We start from the raw sequence: 12,074 nt of genomic DNA, 5'->3' as shown, positions 1-12,074 counted from the left end.
TCTTTTTTTAAATTACACTAAGTTGTGTAACTTAGTATGTCACAGGAAAAATAGATCTAGAAGTGTTGTTGAAGGAATTCAGTACTTGAAAGATGCGTGTCATACAAGACAGAGAACAGTGGCTAAAGTGAAAAAAGGCAAGATAGATCAGTAAAAATGCACCTGCATTTCCACCACTGGTATTGCATGCTGTACTTCACAGCTTCCTGTTGGAAGACTAAATATATAGTACAAATTTCACTAAACCTCTTAATGCATTGGCTGTAGTGGGAGTGTTGAGAGATTTGATAAGCAGGGGATGTGCATTCAAGGCAGTCCTGTAATGAAAATAGCTCCTTACAACTTCTGGTTTGTCATGTTTACTCTTTTTTTTTTTTAAACTTGAAATACGTAAGTGCCAGGAAAGCAAAGCAAACAGCTGTTAGAATGCTCTTTGTTCTTGAATTCTGTTTGTAGTCATTAAAAGAGAACAATCCTGCAAGCTTGATGCTTTTTTTCTTATATTATGTAGGCTGCCACAGCTGGGTTTTTTTCAGTGTGGTCGTTAGTATCTCAATACCCCTGGTTGAAAAACTATTTCCAATATAATAGTCTGTTGTAAGCTATTTTACTGCCATCAAAATTCTCACTGCTGAAAATCATTGTTTTTCCAGATCTTGTAAGCTTTTGGAGGGGGAGCAGGATGATCACAAAGTGAGGCTGGTAATAGAGGTAGCAGGATAAGACTTTTCTGTCAGCAGTAGACTGCGGCTTCTTTAGGTTTCCAATCCATATTGCAGAGTGTGGTTTAGTCACCCGCAGTAAGGACTGATATTAATAATTGCATTTCTAGATCACTTGAAGCACCTCATAAATCCTAGTTAAGCTTTTCTGTAATACCTGCATTGGTGGACTTTCTAACAGTTTTGGAGATACTTTTAGCAAAGCTTCACAAAAGATCAGTGAAAACATCTGGGGCTATAACTGGCATTCTAATCATTCTTTAGCTTTTTATGGCACACTGTGTAACGTCTGTGTGTCTAAAACCAGAGTCCTCATAGCAACCTGAAGTGATAGGCTTTGTGTGATGGTTACATTTATACGATTTGTCACTTTTTGATGTGTATCTGCAGAGGTTGGATGTACCTCTTTATGCATACTTGACTAAGATACAGTTATTTGTTCTTGATGTAGTTGTTTCTTAACTGCTTTCTCTTATGTGTAAACTGGTTATTGTTTGTTTGCTGCCCATCATCACTAAGGAGCTGATGCCTAAATCTTGATGTGGTGGTTATTTATTCTCAAAAAAAGTTCAGTCTCAAATTTGTGGTTCCACCACAAAATCAGGGTTTGTTGTGTGTTTACTGTCACATTAGCTGTAAGAAAACGCTGCATAAAAGTTGGCTACAATTCTTCATTTCCTGTGCCCTTGCCCCATCTTCTTGTGCTGTAGGTGTCTCTGCTAGAAGCAGCAAGGGCTGCTGAGACAGGAATTGGGATAAGCAGAATGGACTCTTAAATAAGTCAAATGAAAGATGGAGTTGAATGTTCTGCCTGTGATAACTTTATTGCTGGGGTTGGCAATTGTTGGCAGATCTGTAAAGAGAACTGACTGAGTGTCTCTGGTGTCCCTCACTGCTGCCTACACATATTGCAAGCATCCAGTAAATGTGCTGTTTGATCTCATGGAGCCTAAGGCTACATGCCAAATATAGGCCTAGCATAATATTCCTGGCTACGTTGTTCTGGCTGTGCTGGTTAAAGTCTGCTGTTCTTGGTACGAGCCAGGGTTCTTACCCTGATTTATGAATGGATGCAGAGAATTGTTATCTCCAGCACATAAATTCATTATAACTATTAAACTAAGCTGAAATTGAACCTGTTGACCTGGAAGTGAATGGCTCCATAACATTTCATTAATCCTTTGAGATGTTTAATTCCTGCTAATTTGATATTTCAGATACGATCTTCTCTACAGATATAATGGCTTAATTAGTATACATTACATGATGTCTCTTCACACTACAGCGTGTACAGTATTTATCCACTAGAAAAGTAATTCAGTAGAGCTCAATTATAATACATTGACTAGAGCATAAAAGTTGAAAAGGGTATGTGCAGTAGTCATGTTTTAAGTATAAACATTTTTCAAGCAGTCTTCTATTTATTGGCATCTACCACCTTCTAAAAATGATGTTCCTAAACCTTTTGTTACAGCTTACTAAAAATATTTCCATTTTAAATGAGATTCTGTCAATACTTGGATTAATTACCATAACCAACATTTGGTGGGACAACAGTTGATAGAAACCTGATGTGTAACTTAGTCACCTGTATAATATCCTTAATACAGTCTTTCATATTGTTGGAGACCAACAAAACTGATGTGAAAATACAAGTTTGAAGAATAACTTTCTATTTGATATGGTTGTCTTCCATATCTTAATTTGATAAAAACACTGGTGGCTGACAGCACTTTTTGGTGATAGATACCAAAATACGTGCTAAACAAATTTGTTTTGTAGCATTCAGCTTGCAAATCTTTTAGCTGAAGACACCTGTTTCAGAGCACATGTAACAGTTCAGGACAGTGGTTCCAGTTGGAACTACAGGGAACAGGCAAAGAGAAAGGTAGTAAGTCTTTGGAATCTGGTCATTTTGCTGCTGCCTTCCTGTGAAAAGTCAGTGGAGGGACAGATACAAAGAAGCTCTGATAGCTCAACTTAGAAACAGTTTGTTTAACAAGGGGAAGTGAAAATTATGCTTGTGGCACATGCTGTTATGATCTGACTTGCCTACTTTTTCCTTCAGCTTTCATTGGCATGTAGATTTTCATGGGAAAGATGTGTTTGTTATAACTGTTCGGACATATTGTGGACAGCCTTGTGGTCATTCTATCTTTTGTTTGTAATGGCAAGTACAGACTGTTTTCCAAAATGAGTTCCATCAAAATGATGCAAGTTGGTTTTTACCCTGTTCATGAGTGACATCAAGGCCCTCCAGTTTCTTTCAGGTTCTTATGCCTTTTCTACACAATCCTATGTAGAAAATTCATCAAGTGCCACAGAAGCAAGGTGAGCAAACCAACATTTCAGCATCAAGTCAATGTGAAAAAAGGGTGTAAGGTGATCCATTCATAAGCTATTGAAAGTGCTAAATGGGCTGAAAACTTGATAAACCTTATAGGAAGCTCTAAAGTTCTTGTGCAAGTTTCATTGCAGGTTCTTCATAGTCTCAAATACCACTTTTGACCTTTTTAAATGACTGTTGAGGTCAATCCAAGGAGCCACAAAAGATGCAAGAATCTGCTGGAAAAGCGTATTTCTTAAATCACTGTCTAATTTCTAGAATTGCATAGAGGATTGGGTATTTGTCCCAATTGTCAAATGACATATTTCCCCCAAACTTTTCAAGGATGTTTTTTCATGTAGGTATTGAAGTTGGTTTTCTTTTGTCAGATCAGTGTGTATGAGTGAAATTAGATGACTCCTGCCCCAACCCAGATGCTCCCCCTTCTACCACTCTGCAATCTAAGACTTGAGTTAATTAAATTTATCTCCTTTTCCCTTCTAGCAACATTGATCTATATTGTATATTTGGACTCTAGAGAATCAGAGCTCCTTATTCCTGCCTGGGATATGTTGTCATCAGATTTATTCCATACGTGTATGGAATAAATAATGAAGGAGTAAATGATGAAGGAATAACGTAGCAAAGTTGCAGCAGTGTGACTTGTTAGCCACAAGATGGCAGTTGGGCTGCCTGAGCTGGTCTTGAAACTGATGCATTGCAAGACCTTCATTTTTAGTCTGGCTTTAGTAAATTATCAAGGTGATTTTCCCTTTCAGTGTTAACTGCAATGACTCTTCCCTAGAGTAAGCTTGAAACATCCTTGTGAGCCTGTGAATCTCATGTGGTTCTGTTGAAGGCTTTCAGTTCTTCTTTATCTGGATAGCAGATAACTTTACAGAAAGCTGCTGTCTGGCAAGCCTTACTTTCCTTTAGCAGAAATGATCAGAAAGGAGTGACTGACTGAGTGAAAAATTGTACATGCAAAAATTAAGTATGCACCATTGGATTTACACTTGTAGTAGCCAGTTTTGCGTCCTTATTGCAAATCTGGTCTGCTTTCCTCCTACCGCAGGGTAACAATTGAAGACAGAACGTTTTATTTTGGTGCTGATGGCATGCTTGTCTCTGTCTAATGATTAAAGCGGGGTCTGTGCTCTAAGAAGATGAGATGTGCTTCTCCCTGTGTTTCTGATGGCCTGGGGCTTGCTTTTATTTCTTCCTCTACAACCTGTCAGGGAGCAGTGAGAGTGAGGCTGTTCCATGAAGGGAAAGTGAGATGGGAGCTGAGGGTGACCACAGTACCAGCTAGTCATCGCACAAGCAGAGTGAGCAGCACGGGGTTGGTGATAGAATTGGGTCCCATTGAGAGTCCAGTGATCATGAAACAAATTCTAGGTGACAGGTCTGGTCCAAGATCAGAGTGGGAGGCCCAGCCAACATGTCAGGATCAGCCAGGGACAGGGCTGTGTACAGGGCTTACCTCCAGTGAAGCTCATCAAGGCCTGTGGGCTGAGCTGAAATGGAGTCCTGGGTGGTGGGTACCTGCCCAGAGGCCCCTGCTGAAGCTGGTCAGGCCAATTAAGGCCTGCTGGCACATTTGGGCCCCAACACAACCATCCTGGGATAGGAGAGCCTGTTTGACTGTATAATGTAAGAATGGACTAACAGTGAAGTTCCTAGCCAAGGAATGGAGACTCCATATTTCAATTTCCTATGCCATCTTGCAAGGGTCACATAGATTTTTAGTGTGTAAGTTTCTCTTCTGTAAAACAGAAATAGGAGAGAATAAATTCAAGGATGGCAAGGATGTATCAGGATGGATATGTATCTGAGGTGAGGAGAAAATGAAAATATTAGGATAGGCTGTTTTTATTTTCTTCTCTAGAATTCTGTTTTTAAAGTATGAAGGATAATGGAGAGGGGAAGAGATAGCAGTTCCTTAACATCAGCCAGCCCTACTTGTTCAGGAGGGGCTGAAATGAGAGGACTCTTGTTTTGTTCTGTGGTCTCACTGCTTGGTGTTCTCCCTCTCTCCCTCCCTCTCTCTCTCTCTCTCTCTCTCTCTCTCTCTCTCATCCCCCCCCCCCCCCCCCCCCCCCCCCATGTGAGGTATTTAATGAACTAAAAGGGTGAAAGGAAATAATTGAGCTTGGTATTTGGAGGAGCTGAACAAGTGTCAGCTGGATTTCAGAGTCTACCAGGTATACAAAGAGTGTCTTCAAATTCTCAGCCTGGAGAAGGTTTCTGTGTCTTCTTGAAGCACTTTAACAAACTGGCAAATGATTCTCAAAGCAATCAGAACCTCAGCTAGCACTGTTTGGTGGGGTTTTGCCCACTTCTTTGCTGTATCCTCAGCTGTATCACCCTCCCATTACTTTGATAATACAGATGAGGCTATACTGGTCTGTGTTTCACCATTTTTTCAGCCAACAAGCTAGAAGGAAACAAAACCCTTGAGAAGCAACAGGGTCCAATTTTCACTGTCAACAATGAGGCCTCTATTCTGTTCACATTGAAATCCCTGGCAAAAGTCCCAGTAGTTAGATCTGGATTTCTCCCTCCTTAAAACAATATTCTTCCTTTTGTGCTTTATCCTCTGCTTGTCAGAATCAGCTGATTATGAGCTCCTGCACAGATGACATTTTATCTTCAGTAAGCAGGAAGGAGGCATGAATTAGGGCTTAGAAAAAATGTTCAATAATTAGCCACAGAGGAAGGAAAACATCCAAAAAAAGTACACAGAAGGAATTGACTTACTTCATTTAACTGGGCTGGAAAGTTCAGCTGTAATGATAGTGGTTAAATTAATTATGATGATTTGGTGACAAGGAAGGAAGCTAGCTTGTCCCCAAATGATGTGTATTATTTTTTAACCAGGATGAAGTTACTGCAGCAGTAACCGCTGCTGCTTGTGTCAGAATCATAGATACCCAGTATTCCTCGAGACTTGTATACTGCATGCTCATTCAGGGTGCATGATGGCACAATTTGGTCACACACTAACCCTTAAGCCAGAGTTCAGATAAGTCTGTGGAAGGCTTTAGTGCTTTCTTTAAAGCCTGTGTTATTGTGAATAACTATGGTGCAGACAGTCTTGGACAATATGGTGGGTTGTGACTTCTGGCATTAAAAGGGCAAATTCTTATATTTTAGCTGAAGCTGGGGGAAGTGTGTCCTAGGGCTGTGCTGAGAGTACTACCCTATCTTTAGTAATGACTGCTATCATGAATGCTGCTGATCCTGCCTCATCTTCTTCTCCTGCACCTCTGTTACAGCTCCATCCTGCCTTGGCTGCAGCTTTAATGACTGGAGGTCTCTGTGGGCATAGGTAACATAACATACATATTACACATGTCCCTGTAAGGTACTGGAGAACTTCTCATGGCTGTCTCAGGCTGTAGTATTTAAATGTGCCCCAGCTTCAATTCCTCGTGGCTGTTTGGTCTCTTTTGTCATTCTGGCAAACTGTTTTTAATACTAACTTACTTTTGACATGCTGACCTCTCTTTATCTTTGTTGTCAGTATTGCAAGAGAGAGGATCCACTGAAATGACTTTTCTATGTGGCTATGGAAGCCATTGAGACCTATGGACTTCTTGATTTTTCTCTGTGAACAGGTCCCAATCTATCAGGCTATCCCTGAAGAAATCTACATCTCTTAACTGGACTTCCAGTTTTATCGTTTTAATGTTTCATAGTGCCTGTGGGACATATATGTCAAGAGGCATCACATCTTGGAGGATATTTCTTAATGGCTATCATGAGCTGATACATCTAGGATTTAAGAAGAATGACCTTGAATTTGATGGGGATAACAAGGGCAGCTAATAAAATGAGCACAGCATTAACAAAGAGAAGTGTTCAGAAGGTTCTCATGCACTGATATCTGATACACTGATCAGTTTCCTGAGCAATAGCAGATTTGGGGGTCTTTAAATTTGCCTTTTATTGTCATTGATATGGAGTCAGGCTGTAACTCATTGCCAGCATCTGCCAGCATAACTGTCAGGCATGGGTGTGAAGGGATATGGCTGCCAATGGTCAGAGGGGTCACACCAAGGTGCCATAATAAAAGCATAGCTATTTTTAGAGGAAAAAAACCCCCACAAACATTTATACTAGTTTTGCTTCATTTTAGTATGCTAATAAAAATGCATTTTTGCCATGTATAACTTTGCCTGCATAGGAGCACTTCGCTATAATGGTTTACTAGTTTCCCTATATCACTAAAATGTTCCTTACAGTCATTTGGAGTTGGTGTCATTTTTATTGACTGTGTACACAGTTCTGCCTCCTGGAACAATAGGAAGAAAACGCATGCAAGCCTCTCCTGCAGGAGCCATAAGCACAGCTCTTCTTCTCTAACACTAGACAGAGCTGGTTTATGACCTCTGGTTTATGACCTCTGTCTTCCTCTAAGGCTTCTTCCCTCTAACCTTCTTTTTTCCTATTCCCTGCTTTTCTACTTTAAACTTGGTTGCTTGTGAAAAATGTAAGGATAAATCTGGATAGCTACTCTAGCTACTACTCTTTTCTGCCTCTGTTTTAAAATAACAAGAAAAGCTTTGACAGCTAAGAGCCTAGGTGAGACGAAGTGGCTTAACCCGTGGAGTATGGCAGTGGCTGCAAGTAATGCATGGCATCTTGAACTCTTCCTATGGAGACTTTCACCCCAGGTGCTGATATATCAATGACTCTTAATGTGCAATCTATTAGCATGTTTCACTGTAACAGTCTAATGAGTTGCAGTAATCCAGCCTGGAGGTCAGAGATGAAAGGCTTGCTGTTGAAGCTGCTTATTGAACTTGATTCCCCCATCTTTAGAAGGTCAGAAAACTCATCCACCAAGAGAACGACCTTTGCCAGGTCACAGAGACTGATGGGCAGGTTGGCCTGTGCAAATCTGAATTCTGAAACCAGCCTTGGAAGCAGATAGGAGTGATTTCATGTTTTCAGTAAGACAAGGCTACTCTGTATCTTTGTTAGTTTAAAAGGCTAACATAGGAAATCCCGCATCTTTTAAAATAAAATTGGATACAGACTAGACCATTTTCAGATTAGTATGCTGATAGGTTTGGACTGTAATACCTCATTGGACTCAATGAGATCATGTTTTCACATGTCTGCTCCAGTCCATCAGGCAGACCTAGTGAAAAGGTAATAGAAAAAATGCAACAAAGGAACTGTCGATACCGAGACAATTTAATTAGCATTTTTTGCTTCTAAAAAAGTTACCTAAATAGAGAATACCAAAAAAAAAACCCAACCCCAGAAAACCTTGGCAAAACTACAGCTTGCTGAGGCTTCCTGAAGCTTGAGAGATTCTGGTGCAAAGGTACCTCATAAAGCTGTGTGTGATTTGTAGAAAGGAAACAGTTTTTAAAAAAGGGAATCTATATCTGTATCTCTCATCCTCCACAGGTGGGCTTCAACGACCCAAACCTAGTCACCTAGGAAACTTAAAATCTTGCAGAATTCTCTCCTTTAGTATAAATAATTTTTAAAAACCTCGGTATTGCGTTTAATTTTGACAGTAAAACATGTGGATTTGCACACTGTTTGTGGAACACAAAGGTGAAGCGTCAGAGGTCTCTCCAAGTGGGAGGTTTGAGATTTTTGCTCTTTCAAAGCCAATTAGATCTTGGCCAAAGCTTTGTGGAAGAAGCCGAACCACCTTCTCCACCCCTCCTCTTCTCATTTCATAGATGCCATGTGGTTGGGGTTTTGTTCCCTCTACTTCCTTTGATTTACACTGTCACACAGACAAATCAAAGCCTACCTTTTATTTATTGCAGCTAGCAAGAGTGTGCTACAGACTTAATTCAGGATATGGACTCAAATCCTTCCCTGGAGCAGAGTATAGTACTTTGTCATTTGCAAACACTTGGAAGCACAGTGCTTCAGAGTTCCTGTAAACAAGAATAAATTCAAGGAAAATTTTGAATTACATGTGTAGTTTGAATGAATACATTGGGATCAGAGTAGCACACAGCAAGATGAATCTATCCATCATGGGCATTTAGTGTAAAGCCTGTATTTGCTTTTCTTTACCATCCACATAGATTCGATCAACATAGCAGTTCTGTCATTTGCTAAATACATGGGCTCTGCTCTCCGGGACACCAGCTCATCAGTTACCAAGTGAGCAGCCTGTCATAGGGCCTGCACAGATCATTTGTAACTGTCACGTACCCAGAGATCAGAATCTTCCCAGAGTCCGATCCTTTGATGGCTTGGAAATAGGCTAGCTGTACTTGGTACCAGGCCTTGTTGGATAGAAGGGAGGGTGCTGGACCTGAAACCTAGATGTGGAATTGGAAAGTTTGGGTCTCTTGAAGTTGGGTGGTAGGCACCAGCCTGCAGCACAGTAGCTTTAAATTTTTGTATTAATTTTCCATTTATGTCCGAGAACACGGGCAATCACTTCAACTCGCTGTCTTCAGAATTCTCTCTCTTGAATCATAGTCTGCTGTGTTTCTTTAGAAGAGCTGCAGGAAAGGCATGGAAATCATGTTACAAACTTGGACTAACATCTAGGCAAAATCTAGGCACAATGCACAAGTGTGAAGAAAGCTGCACTACCTGAACTGACCCCCCACCCCAACTCCAGAATTTTTTATCAAGCTCTTTCAGATGCCAAACAACTGCATGAGTTACAGGGTGCAGTTTTCTGTTGTTCGTTGGGTTTTTTGTTTGTTTTTTTTTCTTCCATATTCCTGCTCTCTGGAAAGCTAAGAATGTACATCTTTTCCTGAGTCTGTTTATGCCTTCAGTTGCATTGTTTTCTAGTCCTTAGCAAGTACCTTAAATATGGTCAAGATGATAATTTGCAACCATAACTGCTTTGGATCTTAAAGGGCTTTTTTTTTTTTTTTTTTACAGTTCAGTGCTTTCAGCTCCTGCTGTGTTTCCTTGTACTTTTCTTCTTAGTTCTCCATAGAGAGTCAAGGAGTTTCATAATGATCATGCTGGAGAGCAAACAGTTTTAACGTTATTTTACTCTCCTATATCCTAAAAACTGCTCTAACATGTATCATGTCTTTGATCTCTAATCTAGACTAATTAAGTTCTGTTTTGTTTTCTGTCTTTTTAAGATTATTACTTTTATTAAATGACTAGCTGATCCTGATTTAACTTCAACAGAGCAGGAATTGTATAGTGGCTGCACGTAGCTCTAACCCAAAATTTCCCAGGGATTTTGTAGTAAGGCCAGTTGCCATAGATTAAGTGCTCTTTAAGGACATGTTGAAATACTTCTGGTTATTTGGATTACAGATTCCCTGAATATTGTTGACATTATAGGCCCTGTGAACTATAATACTTCTTTGGGAGCATCTGACTCCCAGTACAGCATATTGACTGCAGTAATGCATGTCAGTAAAAGAACTAAGGTGACCTAGGTAATTTCAGTCATGTATCTCCATCCCTTCCTTTTGTCACTAGCAAGTAGAGGTGAAATTTTAGTGTCCCTTCTTGTTCCTGAGACTTCTGATAAATCTCAGCTTCTTCAAAAAATGATAATAAAATCTTTTTGTGTCTTGTAGACCTGTTGCTGATTAATTCATTTAAGGTTTGTGATAATCTGGGAAATTGGTAACTACTTGCATTTTTCTTATTATTAAATGTATGAAAAAGGTGAGCTATGGATGCACTGCAGTGGGAGGATGACCGTGCCTGTGGGCCTACCTGCTTATGTCCTTTTTCCATTGACCTTGAGACCTCAGGATGTCTGGTGCACTGTCCGTAACATCACCTCCAGCATGGTTGTCAAAAAGCTGAGTTTTTCATCTATTTCTGTTGCTATTGCTTAGGACAGCTGCAGCGAGTGCTTCATGAGTACGTCACTGCTGTTATGCTAAGCAGTACGTGAACGGGTATTTCTGTACTAGGAATCCCAGCACACCTAGTAGAGATCCAGATCATAGAATCATTTAGGTTGGAAAAGACCGTTAAAATCATCGAGTCCAACCATCAACCACGCCCACTAAACCATGTCCTGAAGTGCCTTGTCTGTGTGCTTTTTGAATACCTCCAAATGCCAGATGAATACCAGATGAAACCTCCTCTTTCCAAGGGAGACTATGTCACAGCCCGGCAGATCTCACTAATGCAAGACTCTGGTAATCAGACTGGTAGTTCTTATTCTCAATTTTGCACCATTACACCTAGATAGCTCCCCTTGGACTAAAACTAGCTTTTTGCTCTTTCACACCCTTCAAATACTTGCTGATGGCACTGCATTTTCACTTCCCCCTCCCTACCTTGATAGCCTCGATTCAGACTGGATCTCGACATTCCCATATCATTTATGTTTTTGCATTTTAGTTTCCAAAGAGTTTGTCAATGTCTTTCTTTGACTATGCTAGAATACTCATAATTGTGTGGTTCTGAGTTGTTTCAGTTTCCACTTAGGAAGGAAATGCCAGACTTACAGAGTGTCTTTGCTTTTCACAGCTTAGGTCAAACCCTGCCTGAACACTAACATACTTTCCTGCATGTTAATTTTAGTTAATAGCTATTCAGTAAAACAATGCAACCAACTCAAGATATATGGCACAAATTAAGCTGAACGCCCAAACAAATTCAGCAACAGACCTTGGCCTCAGTGGGCTCTTTAAGTCCAGTGTAACATGCATTTACATTGTTTTATTTCGCTCTCAAACTGTAACTTGCTCCCTGTGGGGTTACATTGAGTTAGTTTCATTTTCACATTGTACTAGCACCACGATAGTCTTGCATTTAAATAGTCTCATTTCATTTTGATATCATGATGTCATCTCCACAGAGGCGTATTGTGACTGTCTGGAGAATTTAGTGATAATGCCAAGGCAGAGTCAAGCAGCCCTACCCAAGCTAGCCAGTTGGCTAGACACATTGCTGTGCTGCATGGTAAGCTCAACTTCAATTTCTGAGCCCAGTCTTGTTCTCTGGACTGATAATGCAATGTATTTTTATATCTTTTGAACCCGGTTCACTCTCTTACTGGCAGAAAGCATATGTGCGTGGGAAATAAGGTCTCTGGG

General features: G+C 40.3%; 1 long non-coding RNA gene across 1 annotated transcript; it reads right to left on the bottom strand.

Annotated features, from left to right (window-relative positions):
• Positions 1-8,819: 8,819 nt before the first annotated feature.
• LOC115349638 lies at positions 8,820-10,943 on the bottom strand. Its single transcript, XR_003926179.1, has 2 exons — positions 10,738-10,943; positions 8,820-9,539 (listed from the first exon to the last, which is right to left on the bottom strand). It is a non-coding gene; the product is annotated as an uncharacterized LOC115349638 (long non-coding RNA).
• Between the last annotated feature and the right edge of the window lie 1,131 nt (positions 10,944-12,074).

The sequence above is a fragment of the Aquila chrysaetos genome, chromosome 12 (assembly GCF_900496995.4).
Source record: "Aquila chrysaetos chrysaetos chromosome 12, bAquChr1.4, whole genome shotgun sequence".
NCBI lineage: Eukaryota > Metazoa > Chordata > Aves > Accipitriformes > Accipitridae > Aquila > Aquila chrysaetos.
This window is presented reverse-complemented; position numbering and strand designations above follow the sequence as displayed.